The sequence below is a fragment of the Crocodylus porosus genome, unplaced genomic scaffold (assembly GCF_001723895.1).
Source record: "Crocodylus porosus isolate Cpor-Errol unplaced genomic scaffold, CroPor_comp1, whole genome shotgun sequence".
NCBI lineage: Eukaryota > Metazoa > Chordata > Crocodylia > Crocodylidae > Crocodylus > Crocodylus porosus.
The window spans coordinates 181414091-181436817 of record NW_017728886.1 but is presented as its reverse complement, the minus strand read 5'-3'; the positions used below and the strand labels follow the sequence as shown (position 1 = coordinate 181436817).

Genomic DNA, 22727 nt, shown 5'->3' with positions numbered 1-22727 from the left:
TAATCTGAACCCTTGCAATATTTTTAATTGAGTAGGACTATGGGGACCTTTATCAGTCAAGTCAGTAATAAACATATTGTATACCAACCCTTGGTCCATCTCAGTGCTGCAGCAGTTAAAATGGAATCTCTTCAGCATATTTTTTCACTCATTTATTTATACCTTTCTTATTTAGCTCTCAAAGTCATCTTGGCCCCTCTGTGTTTCTTAGAAGCAGAAGCATCAAAATACCAATGTACCAGGCATGCAAATCATCCTCTCTGATATCTGTTTGGCAAGCTTAAAAACAGAAATATTAAAATGCAGACAAATTGTTTATGATTGGCACAAATACGAAAGCCTGATTGAAAAACAGTTATTTAAAATATTTTACACAACCAAAGGTGCCATGAAGTTTAACTAAGCCTTGTGATATAAGTACTTAAACATCATAGGGTCTGGTGCACAGCATAACACAGAAAGGCATTTATGCATGAGTTAAAATAGATGCCTAAACATATGGCATTGATTAACATAAAGTAAGCCTAAAAATCAAGAAGTATATAGCATTAGCTAATACAGTATAGTCTCCTTGCCCTCAATTCAGCAAGGTGCTTAAATATAATCCTGCCTCTAAGCACACGGAGTACACAGAAATATTTAGTATTTGATGCTTAAATATTTTACTGAATCAAAAGGCATGAGTTCCAACATGTAAGACAACATAATTTTTGTATTTGGCTCTATTTATGCATTCAGAGAAGACACTTATAAATTGGCGATTCACTTATATTTCCACATGAGAAATGGTGAGATAGAAGCAAACTTCTAATTTCATATAAGATGGACTAAAAATCAGGAGCCCAGTCCTGTAGTTCTTACTCTAACATTACTCTAGAACTCTCACTGATTTTAAATATTTAACTGAGAACCACAAGATCTGCACCCAAGTGAACAGGAAGGAGAACTGAGTGACTCAGAATTTACAGGAAAATGTTACAGTGCAGAGCTCTCTACGAGTTTTATGCGCTTTCAAGATTCTTCTGAATCCAAAATTGACTTTCAAGTTTAGACAGCCTTTTTATCTGAGAGAGAGCAAATTACAACCATTCTTCTCACTGTTGTGGGCACTGGCAGACATGGGGGAAAAAACGTGTTTTATCGAAAGCAACAGCGCATTAGTTCGACTCAACTCTGCAGCATCTGTACAGATTGGATGCTTCAGCAAGGCTTTTTGGAGCTTTTATCTAAAGCTAATTCAATCGCCTATTAAATAAAACCACCAAAAAAGCCCCACCAAAGCGCCTGATCTGTACAGACATTGGAAAACCCAAGTGCAGCTAACATAATGCCTCTTCTGAGCATGTGATAAGCTTGGTGTTGGAGCGCACTGATTTAAAGTAAAACACTTTTGGGGTTTTTTCCTACATTTGCAAGTAGCCTGTGATACTGGTATTGACCTTCAGAGAGCTGTCTGAGCATGGATAAAATATTCAGTTTTACTGAAGCTGTGTTTATGGATTCACTTATATTTTGTTATCTGCTATGGGCTATATTCTGTAGTATTTTTTCTGTGCTGTGTCACTCTGATAGTACACATCAGCAAACAAAACTGGCTTAATGCACTGCCGAAGGATCTCCCTGAGCAGTAAAATCCTTGGGTGACAGAACCAGCATGGCAGCTCCAGCACCAATTTTCTAGCCCCCAGTGCATAGAGCGTAACTGGGAAAATAGACTTTGTTGATGGCTTTGTTGATCCTGATTCCTGACCTCCCTAATATCCCAGTTAGGCTGCTCTGAGTGTTTAGACGCACAGAAGTTTTATGCTGGTATAATCAGCACTTACATTGGTATACACCAGAAATGGGCACATAGCAAACACTACTTCACTGGTCTAACTTACTCAAGTCAGGTGTAAAATTACACAGGTACAAACTACAGTGATGTAAGTTTAGAGCAGGCTTGTCCAACATATGCCATTTTCTGAGGCCCGCAGTGCTGTAACGGGAAACTATGGCTGCTGAAGGGCTGGGGAAGGGACAAGGTTCCCACACACACCGCGTCAGCTTGACATTGCCGGCGCAGCACGTGTGGGAAGAGGAGTAGCCATGTGCCGCTCGGGGCAGGATGAGCCCAGCCGGAGCAGCAGAGACTCAGCTACACTTTCCCTCTACCTGCGCTGGTCAGTCAAAAGTGGCACAAGGCTCCGCCACCATTTCTGCTGGCTGGTGCCAACCCAAGTGGGTCTGTCCCATCTGGAGCAGCATGTAGCTGAAGCTGGCTTCCCACGTGCTGCTGGGGATGGGAGGAGCCCAGCTGGTCAGCACCAGCCAGCAAAAGTGGCATTGGAGCCAGGTGCCGGTTGGGACTGACCGCTGCAGGCAGGGGGAAAATGCAGCTCAGCCCCTGCTGCTCCGGCTGGGCTCGTCCCATCCCGAGTGGCACATGGCTCCACCGCCGCTTCTGCTGGCCGGTACAGACCCAGCTGGGCTTCTCCTGCCCCAAGCAGCACATAGGAAGCCAGCTTCAGCCACATGCTGCTCTGGATGGGACAGACCTGCCTGGGTCAGCACCAGCCAGCAGAAGTGGTGGCAGAGCCATGTGCAGCTCGGGACTGACCAGCGCAGGTAGAGGGAAAGTGCAGCTGAGCCCCTGCTGCTCCATCTGGGCTCATCCTGAGGTTCATTTAATGTTTGTAAAATTCTTGGAGACCCCCACATAGATGCACTGCATAGAAATGCAAAATATATTTTGACTTATTTGGTTGGCACCTTGGGCTGAGATTCTCAAAGCTGAGTCAAAAGGCCAACTTCCATTAAAATGAATGGGATTTAGAGGGCTCCAGATCTTATATGACAACTTTGTAACATGCCTATCTACCCCTTTTTGCAAATCTCAGCCATAGTTTGAGCCAAAGAATATAAGAGCTTCTGAACATAAAAGCATAAAAAGTGCCATGTTTGGTCAGCCCCATGGTCCATCTAGCTCAGTATCCTGTCCCAAACAGTGGCAGAGATGGATGCTATAGAGGGAGAGTTTTGAACTGGTTAGACCCATTTCATTGTCACTTCTTGCAACTTCAGAGGTCATGTGACATCACTTCCTGATGTGATACCACTTCCTGTGAGGTCTTTGAATATGGCTCACCGGCCCACTGGGTGATAAAAAGTTCATGATCCAGCCCCACATTCCAAAAGGTTGGACACCCCTGGTTTAGAGCTATGTCAGGGGAGCCATAAGCAGACAAATGTACTGCTTCCTTGCTGCTAAGTAATAGTGCCTGGTACATGTAGCAGTGGATGGTTGGTCCATTCTTGATCCCAGTGTAACTAAGAAAAGCAATGTAGTTTACATTTGTGTTTTGCTTTGGCTTATTCTATTGTCTTATTATAAAGATGGAATAAAAGACTTGAATGGTTCTCTGTACACACAGCAAGTGGATGTTTGATGTAGAAAGGAGCTGTTTCTGTGTACCACTTTTGCTTTTGTTGGTCCAGCCTCACTTTAATTTATAAAGAATATCGATAGTTACCTGACATTAGGGGTGTGTGAATTGGGCCCTATTCGATTCGGATTCAGATTCAGCCCAAATCAGGGACAGTGATTCGATTCTGTCCCCAATTTGATTTGGCTGAATCTGAATCTGAAGATTCAAAGCTGATTCAGAGAATCAGCGATTCAGACATAGACACAGCTTTAAAAAAATTTTCTATGTACATCAAGGTACCAGGGTGGCTTGTGAACACTGCGATACTGGGGTGGATGGAGCATCCCACAGGAGTGCGGGGGGGCCCTCCACATGCCCAGTGGCAAACCTGGAAGTGGACTGGAAATATTCCAGTCCGCCGGGGAGCACACAGAGCACCCTCCCGCACCTCCCTGGCTCAGCAGTCAGCCACGGGGGGACCCCCAGGTGCCCCCCCCGGCCCAGGAGGCACCAGTCAGTGAGCCAAGGAGGTGCAGGGGGCCCCCAGCGTGCTCCTCGGCAGACCCAGAAGTGGACTGGAAGTGCTTCTGGTCCACTTCCAGGTCTACTGCTAAGTGTGCTGGGGATCCCCCCTGCCCACACATCTGAGGGGCACTCCATCTGCTCCAGCATCACAGTATTCATGAGCCACCTGCTACCTAGAGGTATGTAGAAAAAATATTTAAATCTGTGTCTATGTCTGAATCTCTCCAAATCTCTCTGAGGGTTCCAATTCAATTTGGAGAAATTAAAGGGTCCTCTGATTCTATTTGGATTCAGAGATTAAGCCGCCGAATCAAATAAGGAACTGAAGCTTTGCACAGCTCTATCTGACATTAGGAAACTCCTGTCTTTGAGTTACTTCACCTTTGACCACTGTGCCTTTGATGCACACCGTCATTAAACTGTGAAACCCAGGGTGGTAATTCCCATGTTTTTCCATATCGGGATGATCATTCTGTAAAGCAGGCATGTCCATGCAGCCTGTGAGGTAAGGTGATCACCTGTTCCTAATTGGGTGGGACAATCCCAAAATGAGACCCTCAAGTCCTAGTCCCAGGCTGCATGACTCCTGGACAGCATTTGTCCCAGATTTGCAGTGTCATGCAGGGATCTGGGTTTTACATTCACTGCAGAAAACTACAGGAAGTGGCGGGTTTCCCGTTTCAGGCTGGCAGTGTTCCAGCCTTCTAGGGGCTACCAGGAGCAGGTTGCAAGGGGTGCCCATGTGTATGTGTGTGCCTACACACATGCACATGGCTGGGAATACAGCCAGGCAGCACAGAGATGCAGGGGAGCATGGGGAGGGGTCAGATTGAGGCCCCAGCAGTGAGGGATGGAGTGGAGTAGGGGCTTGGGCAAGGGGTGCTACCAGCTGAGGTGGTGCATGAGTCCTGGGGCGGGGAATGGGATGGAGCTACCAGAGGCTCATTCAGGGTGTGAGGGAGTGCAGCTTCCTGTTTCTGCATACATTCCTGGGGCAGAATGGGAGGGGGCACATGCTCCTTCCAGATTTGTGCGTGGGGTGGAGGCAGATGCAAGGCTGCCCTTTGCAGGTTTAGGGCTCTCCAGCCTGCTGCCAGCCCCCCAAGAGCCCTGTGCCACCATGGCAAGGTGCCCCCTGACTCTCTGGTAGGGACAGAGGTGGTAGCATGGACTTGTACCCCCCTGCTGCTGCCGGGTGGGCAGGGGGTGCATTACTGACACAGGGCTCCTAGGGAAAGGGCAGTGGGGCAAGGAGTCCCCAGCCTGCAGCAGACAGCCCATATCCACCCTCACTGCTCAGTTTGGCTCTACTCCGACTGTGTTGCTGGTCAGGGGGGTGGGGAGGGGAGAGGTGGGCATGTGTTCCGCATTTCCATTTTGAAAAGGTGGTCACCCTACTGGGAGGGATTAAGTTGCAGCCCACGGACTCCTGCCTGGCCGCTGCTCTTATTTCTCTCACTGCAGCAGGTGGTACAGTGCTGTGTTGGGGGTGGGAGGGAGGTAGAAGGGAGGGTGTATATGTGGTGCAGCAACAGAGCATGCACATGGTACTGCAGTGAGGGGGGATGTGGATGCACAGTTAAGGGAGGGGAGTAGTCCTTGCCATTTGCAGTTTGCCGGCCTGTAGTTCTCAGTGGTGCAGGATGTGAGTGTGCAGCCCAAGGGGCGTTCAGCCCCCAGGTGCTTAGAAGTTGTCCAGGCCTGCAAACCCAGCTCTAAACTGATTTCTGTTTAAAAAGCATGTGACTGCTTAAAGACCTGGCCTTACCATGTTGAGCATGGTGAGTTGTACCTTATTCTCCAGTTAATCTCACTTCCATGAACTGGATAATTTAATGGAATCACGCCCTAATGGAACCAGTGAGCCCTTTCTTGCCTTTGAAAGAACCCAAAGCACAGAGTCATTTCACTTCAGAAGTAAGGCACGGGTTAGGAACAGGTTCTAAATATCAAGAAAGAGTTCACTTTGTGCTTGGACTAGAGCAGACATTGCAAACTTAAGCAAATGTAATATCTTACTGCTTAGCTAGTCATGTTATACAGTTTTTTTTTACAGCTCGGTTTTTCATTATCTCCTTTTTAATATCACTAGCTCACATTCTACTGCATGATGATGGCAACTATACAGTAATGACAGTAGGCAGAACAAATAAAAATGGTTGGGTCCAAGTGAAAGTTTAAGAATCGTTCATGGTCTTTATAAATTAAAGTGAATGTGGCCAGAGGTTGGCATATTTTCACTGTACATCTGTAGTTCCAACATATAAAATGAGAAAAATAAACGGGATAAGCCATCTAAAGTATTACAGTTTTCAGCAAGGTTTTATTGTTTGAAGATTAGTGCTTTTTGCTTGTTTCTGATTAGGACTTTGTTACTTCTTTAAGCCATTCTTTCAAAATATATCATTGTCATGGTAAACTGATTTTTTGCATTACTTGAGGTGCAGAGAGAGCACAGCTGGGAAGAAAATAGCTTTCCTGTTGACATAAGTAAAAGCATGTTGTCTTTTAGTTCAGGTACATTTCAGCATAGAACACTTTTTCAGTGGCACACACATCTTACAAGGGAATGAGGGGCTAGATCTTATCAAACACTAGCAGTGCTTTATATCAGCATATCAGCACTTGGGACACAGCAGACAATGTGAATGACATTCCCAGTTACAGAATTCATCAACTACCTACTCAGTATTTGCATTCACCTAACCCACTTCTCAGGTACAAAGATGCACCTAATAATACTACTTTCCCACAGGATATGAACTCAAGACCCTTCCTAGCTGCTGAAACTTTCCCTTCCGCTACATTCCCTCCCTTCCCCTCTCAGCTGGTTGATTACCCAACCAAACATTCATAGTCCCAAATCAGTAGCAGCACAATAAAAACATTGATATAGTATTGTAAAAAACAGATAAAAACCAAAATAATAATTATTTTTCTATCTCATCTGATATTGTACAGTGCAATATTCTGCATACCCATATCATAAAGTTATTTTCTGAGTGTTTAAATGGAACATCAGGAAGTTGCTAGCCATAACAGTCTGAAGTCAGGTAGAAGGCAGGGTAGATTTTCACCTTTATAGACTAAATCAGAGATATATAGCATAAACTTTCATAAGCAGGAGGTTTAGTTCATCAGATGCTATAAAGGGACTACAGGAAGAAAAGCTGCTAAATAGAAAGTAGTGATTAAAATAAAAAGGGTTGGAAAGTCGGGTGGAAAAGTGGGGGCATACTGAAAAGACCAAGGTGGGTAGGAGAGAGTGAAAAACAAAAAAAGTTAACCCACTGGGCTTATAAAAGCTATATAGGGTTTATAAACCCACATGGGTTTTATAGAAGCTAATTCAGATAATGGGATAAGAATCCATAGTCTTGGTTTAGACCATATTTAGCTCAATCCAATCTCTGGATGATTTCTTGTTCTGCAAATTCCCCTTTCAAGTTTATTTTTAAAGTGTTGTTGTCTAAGAACACCCACTCTGAGGTCAGAAATGGGAAGTCCAGGGAGGTCAAAGTGTGCTGCATCAATATGCTTCTTGTGCTTGTGAAGGTATATGTGCATGTGTGTATATATATAGATATATAAGCTTGGTGGCACCAAACTGACCAGCACCACGAACAAAAGGGACTTGGGGGTAATAACAGACCACAGTATGAATATGAGCCACAGTGTGACACTGTAACCAGCAGGGAAAATAATACTCTGGCATGCATCAATTGATGCATCTCCAGCAAAACCAAGGAAGTGATTCTTCTGCTCTACTCAGCACTGGTTAGACCGCAGACAGAATACTGGGTCCAGTTCTGGGTGCCACACTTCAACAAGTTCATGGTAAAACTTGAGAGAGTCCAAGAAGGGCTACCCGTATGATCAGAGACTTGCACAGCAAGCCATACAAGGAAAGGCTTAGAGATCTGGAACTCTTCAGCCTGAAAAAGCAATGGTTAAGAGGGGATTTGGTAGCAGCTTACCACTACATCAGGGCATACATCAAGTGCTCAGTGAACAACTGTCCACCAGGGCACCGGAGGGGAAAACCAGGAGTAATGTTCACAAACTCTTGGAAGACCATTTCAGGCTCAACATTAGGAAAAACTTCTTCACAGTTAGAGTGTCCAAACTGTGGAATAGGCTCCCTCCAGAGGTGGTGAAATCACCTACCCTGGAAATCTTCTAAAGGAGACTGGACAGTCACCTTGCTGGGTTCACCTGACCCCAGTTATCTTTCCTGCCTGGTGCAGGAGGCTGGGCCCGATGATCTTCTGAACTCCCTTCCAGCCTTACAATCTATGAATATATTTTATTAGACCAACTTTCCTAATAGGTTTTCATGTTTAGATTTCTACCAAAGCTCATACTAGTATCAGACCAAAAATGTACTTGTGTACAAATCAATACACATAAGAAGTGTAGACACCAGCTCTGATGACTACAATGAAATTTCTAAGAATTATGGCTCATATTTCCAGGTGACCACCATCCAGTATCAGAAAGCATCCAGTATCAGTATCCAGTATCAGAAAGCAGAACTAATTTGTTAGTGTGATCTTTCCACATTTTCCTTTTTCTATGGAAAATGCCTAGTGTATCTATGGACAGGTTTCTATAGACAGATATCTATGAACAGGTGTCCTGGAGAAAATTAAGAAGAAGGCACAATTTAAGATGCAACTCCATGGGACAGAAAAGGCAATAAAAAGGAATTCTTCATGCTTGTCAAGAGGAAGACCAAAGAAGCCGTAGGAGTATAGAAGGCAATCTAGTTGCAGATGATTCAGAGAAAGTTAATGTATTTACTCCCTTTTTTACTTCATTCTTCAAAATAGGGGCACATACTAGACAATGAATGCAGTTGGCAGCACAGGAGTCAAACAACCTAGAGTTGTGGTAGAACAGGTTAAGGATTATTTAGAGAAGCTAGATGGGATGGACTTTAAGGTACTGTAGATGCTGGCTGGGTAATTTCAGAGCCCTTAGCTATCCTCTTTGAGAACTCATGGAGGTCAGATGAGGTTCCAGATGATTGGAAAAGGATAGATATAGTGCCCATCTTTAAGAAGGGGAAGAAGGAGCATCCAAGGAATTACAGACCAGTCAGTCTGACCTCAATACCTGGAAGTATCATTGTGTAGGTCTTGGGTCTCAAAGAAGCTGTTGTGAAGCACCTAGAGGAGGCCAAGGTGATCAGGAAAAGCCAATCATGGATTCACAAAAAAAGTAATGCCTGACTGACCTTATGTCAGTCTGTAAGATGGCCGGCTCTGTGGATGTGAGAACAGTGAATGTGATATACCTTGACTTCAGCAAAGCTTTTGACACTGAATTTATCATTAACAAGCTAGGGAAATACAGACCAAATGAAAGTATTAGTTGGATCATTACACTCAACAAGTAGTTATCAATGACAGAGTCTAATTGGGAGGAGGTATCAAGTGGGGTTCCCTAACGGGTTTGTCCTTGGTCCAGTATTATTTAATATCTTCATTAAAGATTTAGATGAGGGGATCAAGGACACACTTAGCAAAGATGCAGATGACACCAAGTTGTGTGGAGCTGCAGGCACCCTAGGTAGGCAAAATGGCAGATCTGGCAGGCAGCCAGACTCCATTTCCCAGCAGCCTCTGCCCAAGGCATGCAGGCAGCAGATCACAGTTCTGCCTCAACTCTGGACTAAGCTCCTAGTGCCGCAAGATCCAGGCCTCAGAGCAGTTCCCTACCCAGCCATGTGGCCTGCCAGTGCTGCTGGGGCTGGTCTCCATGGAAACCCTGGGCCCATGCTGTCACAGCCCTGCCACTGCTGGAGTCTCCATGGAAACCAGCCACAGCAGCGCAGGCAGGGTCTTCTGGGAAATGGAGTCTGCTACAGGGTTGATCCGGCTCACAGGCTGGACTTTGCCCACCCCTACCCTAGAGTGTAGGGCCAGGATCCAGAATGACCTGGATAGAATGGGAAAATGATGTGAAATTAATCAGATGAGGTTCAGCAAAAAGAAGTGGAAAATTTAAATACCCATGGGCTAAAAGTAGCATAAGAGTGGACACTTGGATAGAATTAGTGCCTGTACAAATACAGACGGGGAGATAACTAACTAGTTTGTAGTACTTCAGAAAAGGGCCTGCAGGTCACAGTAGACATATAAGCCAACAGTGTACTCTTGTTGCAAAAAAGACCAACAGCGTACTTGGTGGTATTAACAGGAGTGTCTCTTGCAAACAAAGGAAAGTGATTCTTTTTCTTTGTTCAGTAGGGCTGTGAGAAGCTTTGGTCACTGATTCAATTTAGTGGAGATTCGGCCCAATTCGGTGGCCAAATCTCTGAGTGCAGATCAAATCAGGAGACCCTTTAATCTCTCCTAATTGAATTGGAATGTTCTGAATCGATTTGGACAGATTCGATGATTTGGACATAAACACAGCTTTAAATGTTTTCCCCACATACCTCAAGGTACCAGGCGGTTCATGAATGCTGAGATGCTGGGGCAGATGGAGTGTCCCACAGGAACACTGGGGGTCCCCAGCACACTTGGCTGCAGACCGGAAAGTAAACCAAAAGCAATTCCAGTCCACTTCTGAGTCCGCAGTAGAGCACGTGAGGGATCCCCCATCCCTCAGCTTCGTGACTGGTGCCTCCTGGGTCTAAGCGGGCACCCAGGTTTGTCCTGCAGCCAGTTGCCGAGCCGGGGGTCTTGGGGGGAGTCCCCCGCGCACTCAGTGGCATACCTGGAAGTAGACCAGAAGTACTTACGGTCCACTTCTGGGTCCGCTGCCGAGCATGCAGGGCCCCCCACCCCCCGCACTCCTGTGGGACATTCCATCTGCTGCCCATTGCAGCATTCACAAGCTTCCCCTGCTACCTCAAGGTAAGTAGAAAAAACATTTAAAACTGTCTATGATCAAATCACTGATTCTCCCAGTCAGCATCGAATCTTCAGATTCAGCAGAATCGAATCAGGACAGTGATCTGAATCAATGAATTGAATCACTGGCCCTAATTCAGGCCGAATCCAAATCCGAATCGAATATGGCCTGTTTCGCACACCCCTATTGTTCAGCACTGGTAAGGCCTCACCTGGAGTACTGTGTCCAATTTGGGTCCGCTCTTATGCTACCTTTAGCCCATGGGTATTTAAAGAAAACCTGGCTAATCCTTTAGGTACCTCAACTTCTTCAGTTCCTCGACTGGTAAAGTTCTGTAATAGGCACCTAAGTTTCTGCTGCTTTGCTCAGGTGCTGAGTAGCTTAGCACTGTCAGGACTTATCTCACACCTAACCTCCACAAAATAGGAAGGGACCTGATCTGGTAAACATTCTCAGAGCATTATCCATCCACACAAAAAACATGGGGAACAAGGTGAAGGTGCCACCTTTTTACCTAAAGTCACAGTGGATAGGACATTCACCCCTCATGTCAGAGACTGGGATTCAATTCCTTTGCTTAAGGAGATTTTAAATTACATTTCCCAAAGTCTCTTTATCATCTAGTCGTAAGGTATGCTACAGCAGAGCAGACTCTGTTTGAAATATTCTAGATTCAAAGCATTTTCACTCAATTTAAGTCAGGGTCCTTACAGACTGTGCCAGGGCCAGGGCCAGGATGCTCAGTGGATCCGTACAAGAGCCAGGGACTCATAGAAGTACAGCAGTGAAACTGTCAAGAATGGCCATTTAACTGAGCAGCTGCAGGATGCAGGGAGCCTATTTCATGCCAGGACTGTGGGTTTCACGTTTTCCAAAATCGAGTTTTCTTGGAATGATTCTTGGGAGATTTCAAAAGCTTTTAGCTGTGGTCTAATTCAGTTCAAAACCAAATTTAAAACATGTGCGCTTACTTATGAAACAAAAATCCTGATTTTCAGACAGCTAGCGAACTAGTAGAGTAGACACCCCTAAAACACAGTTTGAAAAGACTGACACTTCCTCAACGATGGAAGTCATGGTGCCTAACTCTAGAAAAATCTTCATATTTGTGAATCTTGAATAGAGATAAGCACCTCCATGCAGCTCAGACTTAAGAACCTAGGTCCTACAAAGCACTACTATGGGCTAGTCCTGGCTGCTCCCCACTCCAACACACTGGCTTCTGCAAATCATATTCTTAGACCATGTCTATACTTCCTCCCTGCTGAGCCCAGGACCACTCCCCCAAAAAACCGTGTTCATTCGCTCCTACCCTGTGCATGCTCCATTAGACTACAGTTAGGGTGATGTTTATAGTTAGAACAGACTAATTATGTGCCTCAGTCTAGGAAGAGCTTGACAGCAGTGCTGGAACACATACTGGGGACTTAGCCGTGGGTATACACCATATTCCCATGTTTCTCCTGCTACAATTTAGCCTATTAAGGCTAGGTTTTTAATATGCGGTTGTTAATAGAATCTGATTAATGTGGACATTATTAGCTTATTTTAAACCATCCATATTTGGTTTAATAAGAAACAGATGCCTGGGACCTTTATATTGTCTTGTAAAGGAAATATTTATATAGACCCGGTTTTTAAGAAGTGTAGTTTTATGAAGGGATACAGAGAATAAAGGAAGGCATCTGCTGTTGGTAGTTTGCATCAATTAATCTAACTTGTGTACGCTGTTCTAATGAAAGGAAATGTAGAATAAAAATGTAGAGCTGTAATGTACATAAATCTTGAAATGTCCAGGGAGAGCTGATAAATTGCTATATTTTGCTCAGTTTATGCAAAATAGAAAATGAAGAAGCAGATTCTGAAAAACAAAATTATACATAAAGTCGTTAAGCCTCAATCTTCATTACTGAAGAATTGCTTTGCTATTCAGCAAGAGCAGACTGAACACAGGGTTTGTCAAGGTGACTTGTTAATAGGGCTCTGGAACATCAGAAGAAACACACAGCATAATGTCATGGGTGTGATGTAGCTGCAGACTCCTTGTTATTGCCTTTTTAGTGCTTCAAGCAGCACTGACTACACGTAAGTGAGCTTTTTGTACAACTGCCATTTGGCTCTCTAGTTTGTATGTCTGGTCTTTAGATGCTAGTAGAAGAAAAATTGTTTTAAGGAAGCAAATCTGGCTGCGTTAATTGATGTTAAACCCTCTACTTGTCAGCCAGCCATTTATCTCCTGGACCTGTTATCAAAACTTACTCTCATGTTCTGTGGTTAGTATTTATTGTCCTTATAGGCAAAATGCTTTCTTTTGAATCAAGGGGACTTCCATTCCATTTGTCAAGCTATTTTTAAAGAACGTTTTCTGTCAATCTTGGATTATTTCCCTGCAACTTTTCCAGTCATTTTCACCAATGTAAAACAGTGTCAGATTGGTAACAGCACATCTGTCTTATGTCTTTTAAGGCACCCAGAATGCTCTCTCTCATCCCATCACCATCACTACCTGTGGTTTTCCTTTTAGACAGCCAATATACCTGTTCCACTCCGTTTCTGTAAGGAGAACATAGTCTGAACTCTCTCTGATAAACCAACTAATAGTATCAGAATTGGCCGCAGGCTGTCACATCTAGCTTTCAAAAGGAGCCATGGCTGTGAACCTATGTAGGAATTATGCCCACAAGGGAGAAAGAAAAGGAACTCAGGCAGTAATGATTAGAGCCCTAGGTTATATTAAATATAGTCAATATATGTTAGAAGACCTTGAAGATTCCTTTATCAGATCTTGGAGCAATTCCAGTTGCTTATAGAGGGCTGGAATTGGACATGTAAAATGTCTGTTGTAATGGCATTGGCTTTCTGTTATGAAGCTGTCACTTAAGTACTTTGTTCTGTTATTGATCTCATGACAAAGTACTGATATCCCCAATCTGATGTCAGATCAGTGGTATAGGAAGGTTTTTGAAGTGGCAGATCTTGTTGATGGAATATTAAGCAAGCATGTTTTTTTTCCTTTGCTGTTAAAGCGATACAAACTGCTTCTAACTCACCAAAGCTTAGACTGAGACAGTTCCAACTGGCTATGATCACCCTCTTCTCCAGTTATGCTTTTGAATAAATTGTGCATGAGGGATAGGAAACAAGGAACATTTTTTCTTAAATCATTTGTTAAAAATATGGATCATGCTTAAATATTCAAACATTATCTAACCCTTGTGAAATACTTACCTTAAAAGTATATAAAATAAGATAGTCTTAGCTATTTTGAACTCCTTAATAACCTCCTCTCAACCAGAGAAAAGCAAAGAAAGAACAAAGACAAACCAAAGCACTAACCTTGACTAATACTATAGTCAAGTTCCCTTTGATTATACAAGGAAGAGTAACGCACATTGGGAAATTAAAGTGAAGCAATAAACTATGGAGCTGTTTGAGCTGGAGTAAACTGCACCCAGGTGCAGCACCTACATGTGCGCCAGGGACAGCAGCAATTTGAGCTTGGGCAGAACAGGACTGGGCTGGCAGGGGCCATGGGGAGTCAGCCCTGGGCTCTGGGTGGCAACATTGGGGCATGGGGCTGCTGACCCAATAGAGCCATGTGACTAGCCAGGAGGCAGGAGTCTGGCCCCTGCCAGGTCATCATATACATGTGCATTTCAGCACAGTTAATTACTCTGCCATAAGATAGTATTGTGCCCAACAGAACTATCTAACAGGGCACTTAATTAATTTACTGCACCCTAATACCAGTGCATGTGTGGATGGTGACACTTTACTGCAAAGCTAATTAGTCTCCCTGCAGTAAAATGCATGTGTAGATGCATCCACTAAGAGCACCAAAGATGTCTCCAAAAACTCATTAACCAACTCATCATCCCACTATTTTTATTGCAGAGGCATCAAGGAGTTTAAATCATTCAGTTTGGGTTCCAGTCTGCATAAACGAATTTCTGTTTCCCATGCATTTTAGTTAAGGGAGTGTCTTTAAACTTAAAGTACAAGTGGCAGCATTACAGGAAAATTTATAAAGTTGTGAAAATGTTCCAGAATTGAAAGTAAGGTGCTTAGGAATATCTAAATTAGTCATTCCAAAAGAGGTGTTTCAAGGTACCTAAATGAGTTTCCTAGACTCCACATGCCTCTTTTGGATGTGAATGTCTCTTTTGACATGGCACTGTGAAGGATAACCCAGAAACCAGGCCCAGATACAGCATGCAGAACTCCAGTGTCTTTTTAGCACAAGGAAAGATGTGGGAATTGAGCAAAGGGAAAGAGAAAACAGGTATAACAATGGAGATAGAGAGGAAGGCATTTTGTTCAGTTGCTCCCAGCTGATGTCTCTGCCGACAAGTTTCCCAACTGCCCAAGCATCTCCAGTGTTCGCAGACACACCCTGGATAAAAGCATGAGCATTTTCCTGTCTTTTACTGTGTGCAATTACTTTATATGTTTGAAAAAGGTAGAAAAATATTTGCTTGCAACTGTCCCTAAAACATCCAGATCCAGATCCATAAATTTACAATGCACCTAACCTTGAATCCTGCCTCATTCTGTATATCTACAATGTGGGAACTGGGAATTTTCATTAAAAGCCCAAAAACTCTGCACCGTCTTGTAATGATGCACCCTTGGGAGGGGCAATTGAGATGGGTAATTGAATCCTGTGGAAAATGAAGCAGGGAAGAAAACAGGAGCTGGGGGAGACTTTTAAATCACAAAACATGTTTCCTGTTCCAAAAAGAACAGACGTGTATATGATTGCAGTGATTCTTTATGCATTGTGCTCATCAGAGGACATTCCTTGTCAAGGTACAAAAGTACTTGGTATTCAGTAAAGCCTGTGTAGTTTCAGTTTTATTGCTTTATAGACTTACTGTTATCATGAGTGGCTCCGAAGCTCACTGCCTTTCTCCAAAATGTATGAGACTTGATATTCAGAGGCAACACTTTTAATTACAGTCTAAGTAGAATAAAAAAGGGGGATTACTTATGAAAATCCTATGCACGTTACAGCAAAACCATTGCTCAGATCCCCCAAAAGCATGAAATCTATTTTCATAAGAACTGCTGGAGACTACTCTAAACTTTGTGTATACAAATTGAAAGTAATGTATCCTGTATATTAGTTACAGTATAAATGTGCATATTGTACCCAGAGGGTTCTTCCTGTAAAAGAGGGATCATAAAATCCCATCCACATACTATATTTATTGTGTTACAGATAAATCTGGAAGATGAATGATGTTAAGTTATTGCAAACTGATGTGCCAGGGAGTATGTTTCTAAATTAGAATTTTAATTGTGCTTCCTTTTGCAGTCCTCCTATTAATTCACACTTCGCCTCCTTTTTAAAATCTTCCCTTATAGCAAAGTCTTAGAATGAAAAAAGGATGAAAGTAATAGACTTCTTAAAACTTAAATAAGATTCTGTGGAAATTACTCTGAAAATCTACAGAATTTCATAAGGAATGACATTCTTATCTATAGAACTTGTAAACCAACTGATTTATGTCCCTACTGTTGAGTCTTAGAGGAGGTGCACATCAGAAACTTGATAAGTATATATTTTAGTTTAAAGATTATATAGAAAGGGTATCATTTTTATTTATTTCTATAGTGGTATTGCATCACACTGGCCTCTACAGTAGCTTTTTTATTAAGGAATTTAAGCAAAGGCATTTTCATCAGAAAAGTCCCTTTTATGTCATAATATGAGGATTGCCACTGTGCCCGCCTTTTTCACTGTTAACTAGTTTAGTCACTGACAGCAAAAGAAACCCTCCAGTTTGACCAGCTGTTAAGGTTGGCTTGGAGGTTAGTGCTGGTAACCCTAACCCCTGGGTTGCCCGAGTTATGCCAACACAATGGTGGTTCCAGTAGCTGTGAAGGTTAATACTGCCACTGCTCACCTTGCTACTGTACATGGGTTGTTTAGTCCAGGACCACCTGGGTCCAGTCTGAAGACCGTATGCTTCACATCCATGCTCTGAAACATCTTTTTCAGGGTTTTCCTCTGAGACGTGTATAACACTCAGGCAAGGGACAGGGTCACTACAGAGAACAAAGTCTCAGGATGGTCGTTTTCAGTTCAAGAGGGAAATGTAGTTTACTAACTCAGCTTGAACCTGGGAACAAGAGTTCTGTGGGTTGTTTCTAAAGACGCTGGAGATTTTTGTTTTTTTCCCTGTTTTCTTCCTACTTGTAACTGTTGTGTAGACTAACATGAATTCTTGTGACTAGTAAAGATTTCTGTTTTGGAGCTGAAGCAGGAACCTCTGGAATTTTGTATATGCGAAGCCAAGGATCGTGTCTTTTGGACTCAAGCCATGTAAGAATCACTATGCTTATGCATATGAAGAGAGTCTCTGTAGTTGAGGTTATAACTATGACTCTGATTTGAATGAGTTTTTTCCTCCCCTCTCACTCCAAAAGGAAAATGTAAACATTTTCAAGACTGCATGATAAACTATCAGTAGATACAAGAATTTTTATAGAAAATTCCAAGAAATTGAGGGAGTTTCTGAGTAGGCAGTGACAAATTTTATTTGCTATTATTATTGCTTTTTTATTCCATGAACAGACCTCAGTTACGATAACACTACAACTGCTTTATAAATGACAGGTTACATCGATTAGAGAAATTTTTATACTGGCTTCTACCACAGACAGTTTTCAAGAGCAAGCATAATAATGTGTTTTTAAAAATTTCATTATTTGAAAAATAGACATGATTCTGAGTGATTGAAACCGACAGAGAGAAAAAAAGCTGATGGCAAGTCTATTCTCTAAAGGCCCCTGTTGTCATCAAATTATTTCACGGAACAAAGTAATGATACTGGCATAAGGTACTGCTTACATAGTACCTTGTGGCTTGGACTGCTATCAAAAGAAGCTTTCGCTATTCTGGACAAACATTTGGGATGATATCCTGTTTGTGGACAATTCATTTTTAATATTTAAGTCATGTGTCAGATCTATTAAGGAAATATAGGTATTAGATATCTCTGCTCCCTCCTTTAATGTAATGATCTTATGATTTCCCTGCCAGTTACTTGCAAATCCTAAATACTAAAAAGTCAAGTGTCTGAAAGGTTAAAAGCACTCTAACTCTTATACCACGGACATAATTAAAATACTGATCTTCTAGACACATATGAAATAATGTACATGCTTAAGTTTTGGAGGATCTGAATCAAAACCTTTTCTTAGTCATTATGAAGACCTGATACATAAAATGAGGGTAAGTGCATGCAGTTCCATCATCTGTTCCCTCAAAATATAAACTGAATACAACAACTGCCTGAAAAAGTTACACAAAATTGTATGTTGTACATCCTTGGGAATACATAATGACCAGCCTCAGTACAAGTCCATAATTCATATTTAAGTAAGATTATGCACTTTCTAAGAAACTTCATGTAAACCCTTCCCTCAAGAACTTTACAGTTTGTTTTACAACTGAGACACGTATATTAACAACATTACTGTAAAAGGGAGATATTCCATTCTTGACAATAACATAATCACAAATTTAAAAATCAATCTATGAATCAGAGTAAAGGTGGTTTTGTGATTAAATACTTACCAGGGATGTGTGAAACAGGCTATATTCAATTTGGATTTGGATTCAGCCCTAATCAGGGACAGCGATTCAATTCGTTAATTCGAATCACTATCCCTGATTTGATTTGGCCTAAGCCAAATCTGAAGCTTAGATGCTAATATGGAGAGTCAGCAATTCGACCACAGACACAGCTACAAATTTTTTACTACATAATTTGAGCACTACAGTGCAAGTTACAGTGCAAGCCATACAGGCATGGCTCATGAACACTGTGATGACAGGGCGGATTGAGCGTCCCACAGGAGCAAAGAGGGGAATGGGGGATGGGACGGGACCACATGCTTGGCAGCAGACCCAGAGGTGGACCGGAAGTGCTTCTGGTCCACTTCCAGGTCTGCTGCCAAGCGTGCTGGGGAGCCCCCCGTGCTCCTGTGGGATGTTCCATCTGCCTCACCATCGCAGCATTGACGAGCCGCCTGATACCTTGAGGGATGTAGAAAAAACATTTAAAGCTGTGTCTATGTCTGAATTTCTGAATTGATTTGAAGGACTTCGATTCAATTCGGAGAGATTAAAGGATCTCTTGATTCAATTTGGATTTGGAGATTCAGCCACCAAATTGGGCCAAATGTCTGCTGAATTGAATCAGGGACTGAAGCTTCACACAGCCCTAATACTTACTGCTTGTGCTTGTGAATAATAGTTTGTTTGTTATGCGTGCAGCGTAAGATTTATGATATCCTTAACTTTGCATTTCCTTGCTTGTAAGTGCTTGCATTTAGTAAATGATGTGATAGGTAACTGCACTGTTGTCACCTAGCAACCATAAGTATTTTTGAAAAAGTCTTTCAGCTTTGGAATAATAGTAATAACTAGTCATGTAACATTCTTTCTCTGTAGATCTCAAAGCACCTACAAAGATATGTTAGCTTTGCTGTCCTTGCATTACAGATGGGAAAACCAAAGTAGAATGTGAGTCAGTAAAACAGATTTGAATATTATCCAGGCTACTTGTCTGTTGACTTGAGCCTGGAACTCACATGCCTATTTTCTAGTTCCCTCTCACTATTTTATAAGCCCTTCTTGCAATATTTCTGGCCTTAGGAGTTTCTAATGACAACCTGAAAGATAATTATTAGAAAGACAGCACTTAGAACAGTTATCATGCAGACTGTACTGCAGTTAATTCCTCCTCTGTATATCACAGCAAATTTAATTCTCAGCAGAAAAATATTTTTTTAGTAACAACTGCTATAGCATTGGCTTAAAGCAAGCAAAAGCATACTGTTCATCCTCCATGACTGTAATGGATTGTTGACCACTTGATATCATGTTGCTCTCCATAGCAGAGTTGTCCATTGTGAATTCTCTACTAAAAATTTATATTTTGATCACGAGGGCTAAAAGTTAAAAACTATCATGTTTAAACTGAAATTTTCATTACAGTGCAAGTTAACTTTAAAAGAGCTTTTTTTTTTCCTACTTGGGAACATCTCCAAGTAGATTTGGAAGCCTAAGCTTTGAACTAGTTGAGTTAGAAAAATATTTCTATAAAAGCTCTTTGAGAATTGCTATCCTCACCTGCAGTCCTCCCCCTCCTCTGTTTTCTAGACATTGCTAGACTGAAGGATGCCTTGGGGCTTATATTCTTGTTGAGGGTCTGCTTTTTTTTTTAAATTATAAGAGCCTTATTAAAATGGATAGCTGCTAAGATACCATGTGCAGTTCAGTGGATTGCTGTAGTGCTCTATCTCAGGAGGGCAACATGCCGTAAAAAACACTAGAAAAATTACAGGTATGAAGCTTGTATTTCTCACAAATAAGGAAAGATCTCAGTAGATCACTTGTCTTGAGTTATTTGCTTTTTTCTTTAGTTCTAGGACAAATATGATCTCTCCTTCTAATCCACTGTGGATTATCATTCCATTTCTGTGTCTATAATGGCAGCATATAGGGAATCTAAGAAATTACACTCCAGCTGTCTTTTGCAATTACTGTTTCTTTTCGTGCTCAAGCAGTGTAATACTTCCTTCTTTGTTCCATTTATCTTTTCTATGTGCTCATCAGTGCAGCATCTCAGCACCTCCCAAGAAAGAACTAAAGCAGTTTCAAAATAAATAAACTATATTTTCCCATTTTTTTTCTGAAGTGGCTGATGAATCATTTTCATTTTTATTTCTTTTTCTTTTTGGACAACAGTAAACTTTTGGGAAGGGAAAACTAAAACCTCCAAGAAAATGACATCTTAGTTTATTTGTAACAGTTCTTTAAAAATGAAGAATAACATAAAAGTATAAAGCTGTCTAGAAAAAGTGGATGTTGTAAATGTGTATTGGCCACAATGGAAATAGAGTATGAAAGCTTATAGCCATCCTCAAGATTCTTAGTGCTATACAAAAGTAACAAATAATCTGTGTTTGTTGGTGTCACTGAGATAAGCTGACCTTGCTTGTGTTTTAGAAGCAACTGTCCAAATTCTGCTACTGAATAGGAGGATGTAAGTCACTGAAGTTAGTAGAGTTATGTCTGTTTGGCTTGCTGTGCTTCTATCATGTCACTTAAAATACTCCTAGTAGTTATTTACTATGCCCCCCCCCAAAGAAAAAAAAAAACCCCACACTTTACCAGAAGGAGCAGCACATTAATTGGACCCAGCTCCACAGTAACTGTATATATCAGGCATTTCAGTGGGGCTTTTTGGCGCTTTTATCTAATAGCTGAGTCAATCAGCTGTTAGATAAAAGTACCAAAAAAGACCCACTATAGTGCCCAATATCAGCAGACAATTGAGGGCAACTAATGTGCTGCCTTTTCTGGGCATGTGTGGGGCTCAGCATGGGAGTATTAGGCCTGTGCAAAGCTACAGTTGCTGATTCTGTTTGGCACAGATTCAGCCCAATTTGGTGGCTGAATCTCCAAATCTGAATCAAATCAGGAGACCCTTTAATCTCTCTGAATTGAATCAGAAGCCCCCAAATTGATTCGGAGAGACTCGGAAAGATTCAGCAATTCAGACCTGGACGCAGCTTTAAATGTTTTTTTTACATACCTCTAGGTACCAGGCGGCTCATGAATGCTGTGATGCGGGGGCAGATAGAGCATCCCACAGAAGCATGGGGGACTCCTCAGTGCACTCACCAGCAGACCCAGAAGTGGACCAGAAGCACTCCTGGTCCACTTCCAGGTCCACTGGGGTGTCCCCCGGTGCCTCCTGGATCTGGGGGGGCACCCAGGGTCCCCCTGTGGCCAATTGCTGAGCCACTTCCAGGTTCACTGCCAAGTATTTGAGGGACTCCCCCCGCACTCCTGTGGGATGCTCCATCTGCCCCGGCATTGCAGCGTTCACAAGCCATGCCTGGTACCTCAAGGTATGTAGAAAAACATTTAAACTGTGTCTATGTCTATGTCCGAATTGCTGATTCTCTGAATCAGCATCAAAGCTTCAGATTCATCCAAATCAAATAGGGGACAGTGATCCAAAATCAACAAATCAAATTACTCTCCCTGATTCAAGCCAAATCCAAATTGAATAGGGCCCACTTTGCACACCCCTAGGAAGTATGAAAGTTTAAAGTAAAGTGTCATATTTTTCCATCAGTCTGCAAGCCCTGTTGACTTCTCAAGAGCTTAAGACCTTACTGAACTTTTCCTTCTAGTAGTGTGTCTTATGACACTACTGTGAAGGTGAAGTAGACAAATGGCAATCCATTTTAAAAGCTAACATTACTAAGGATTTGTCAAATCTTTGCAAGAGAAGTTTCATTTGTTTCCCCATCATGGGCTTGGGAGCTTTCCTGTGTGGGGTCTCAGTTCAGCAAAGCACTTGAACGCATGCCCTGGTGCATCCCTCAACTGGGAGTTAGAAGATGTGGTTTTGTGATCCTGCAGACAAAAATAGTAAAACATGGTAATGGACTATCCACCTTTATATGAGAATTCGTCTTTTTAATTTGGCAATTAAAGATCTTAAACTGAATGTGTCTATTTCAATATTGAACTATGTAACACGTTATACTGATAGTGATACTACACACATCAAAGAATCGTGGAATGCTGTATTGTTTAAGAACAAAAACCATACACTACAGAAAGTACACAGCCAAACTTGTTTGCTGTGATTGACCTGAGTGGTAGATTTCATTAATATAAAATGATACTGTTATCATCTTTACTTTTATTATTGTATTAGCTTTATTAACTACAGAACAGAGATTGGGTGAATATTAGATAAGATTGCATGTTTCATAAAATCATATTATTTTTCTCTCAGACAAAACAATAGTTTCATAGTTTCATAGTTTCTAGGGTCGGAAGGGACCTGAGCAGATCATCTAGTCCAACCCCCTGCCATGGCAGGAAAGAATACT

General features: G+C 42.1%; 1 protein-coding gene across 6 annotated transcripts in view; it reads left to right on the top strand.

Annotated features, from left to right (window-relative positions):
* PTPRM (protein tyrosine phosphatase, receptor type M) overlaps positions 1 to 22727 on the top strand; it is a 728011-nt gene that overhangs the window by 616437 nt on the left and 88847 nt on the right. The window lies entirely within an intron of this gene.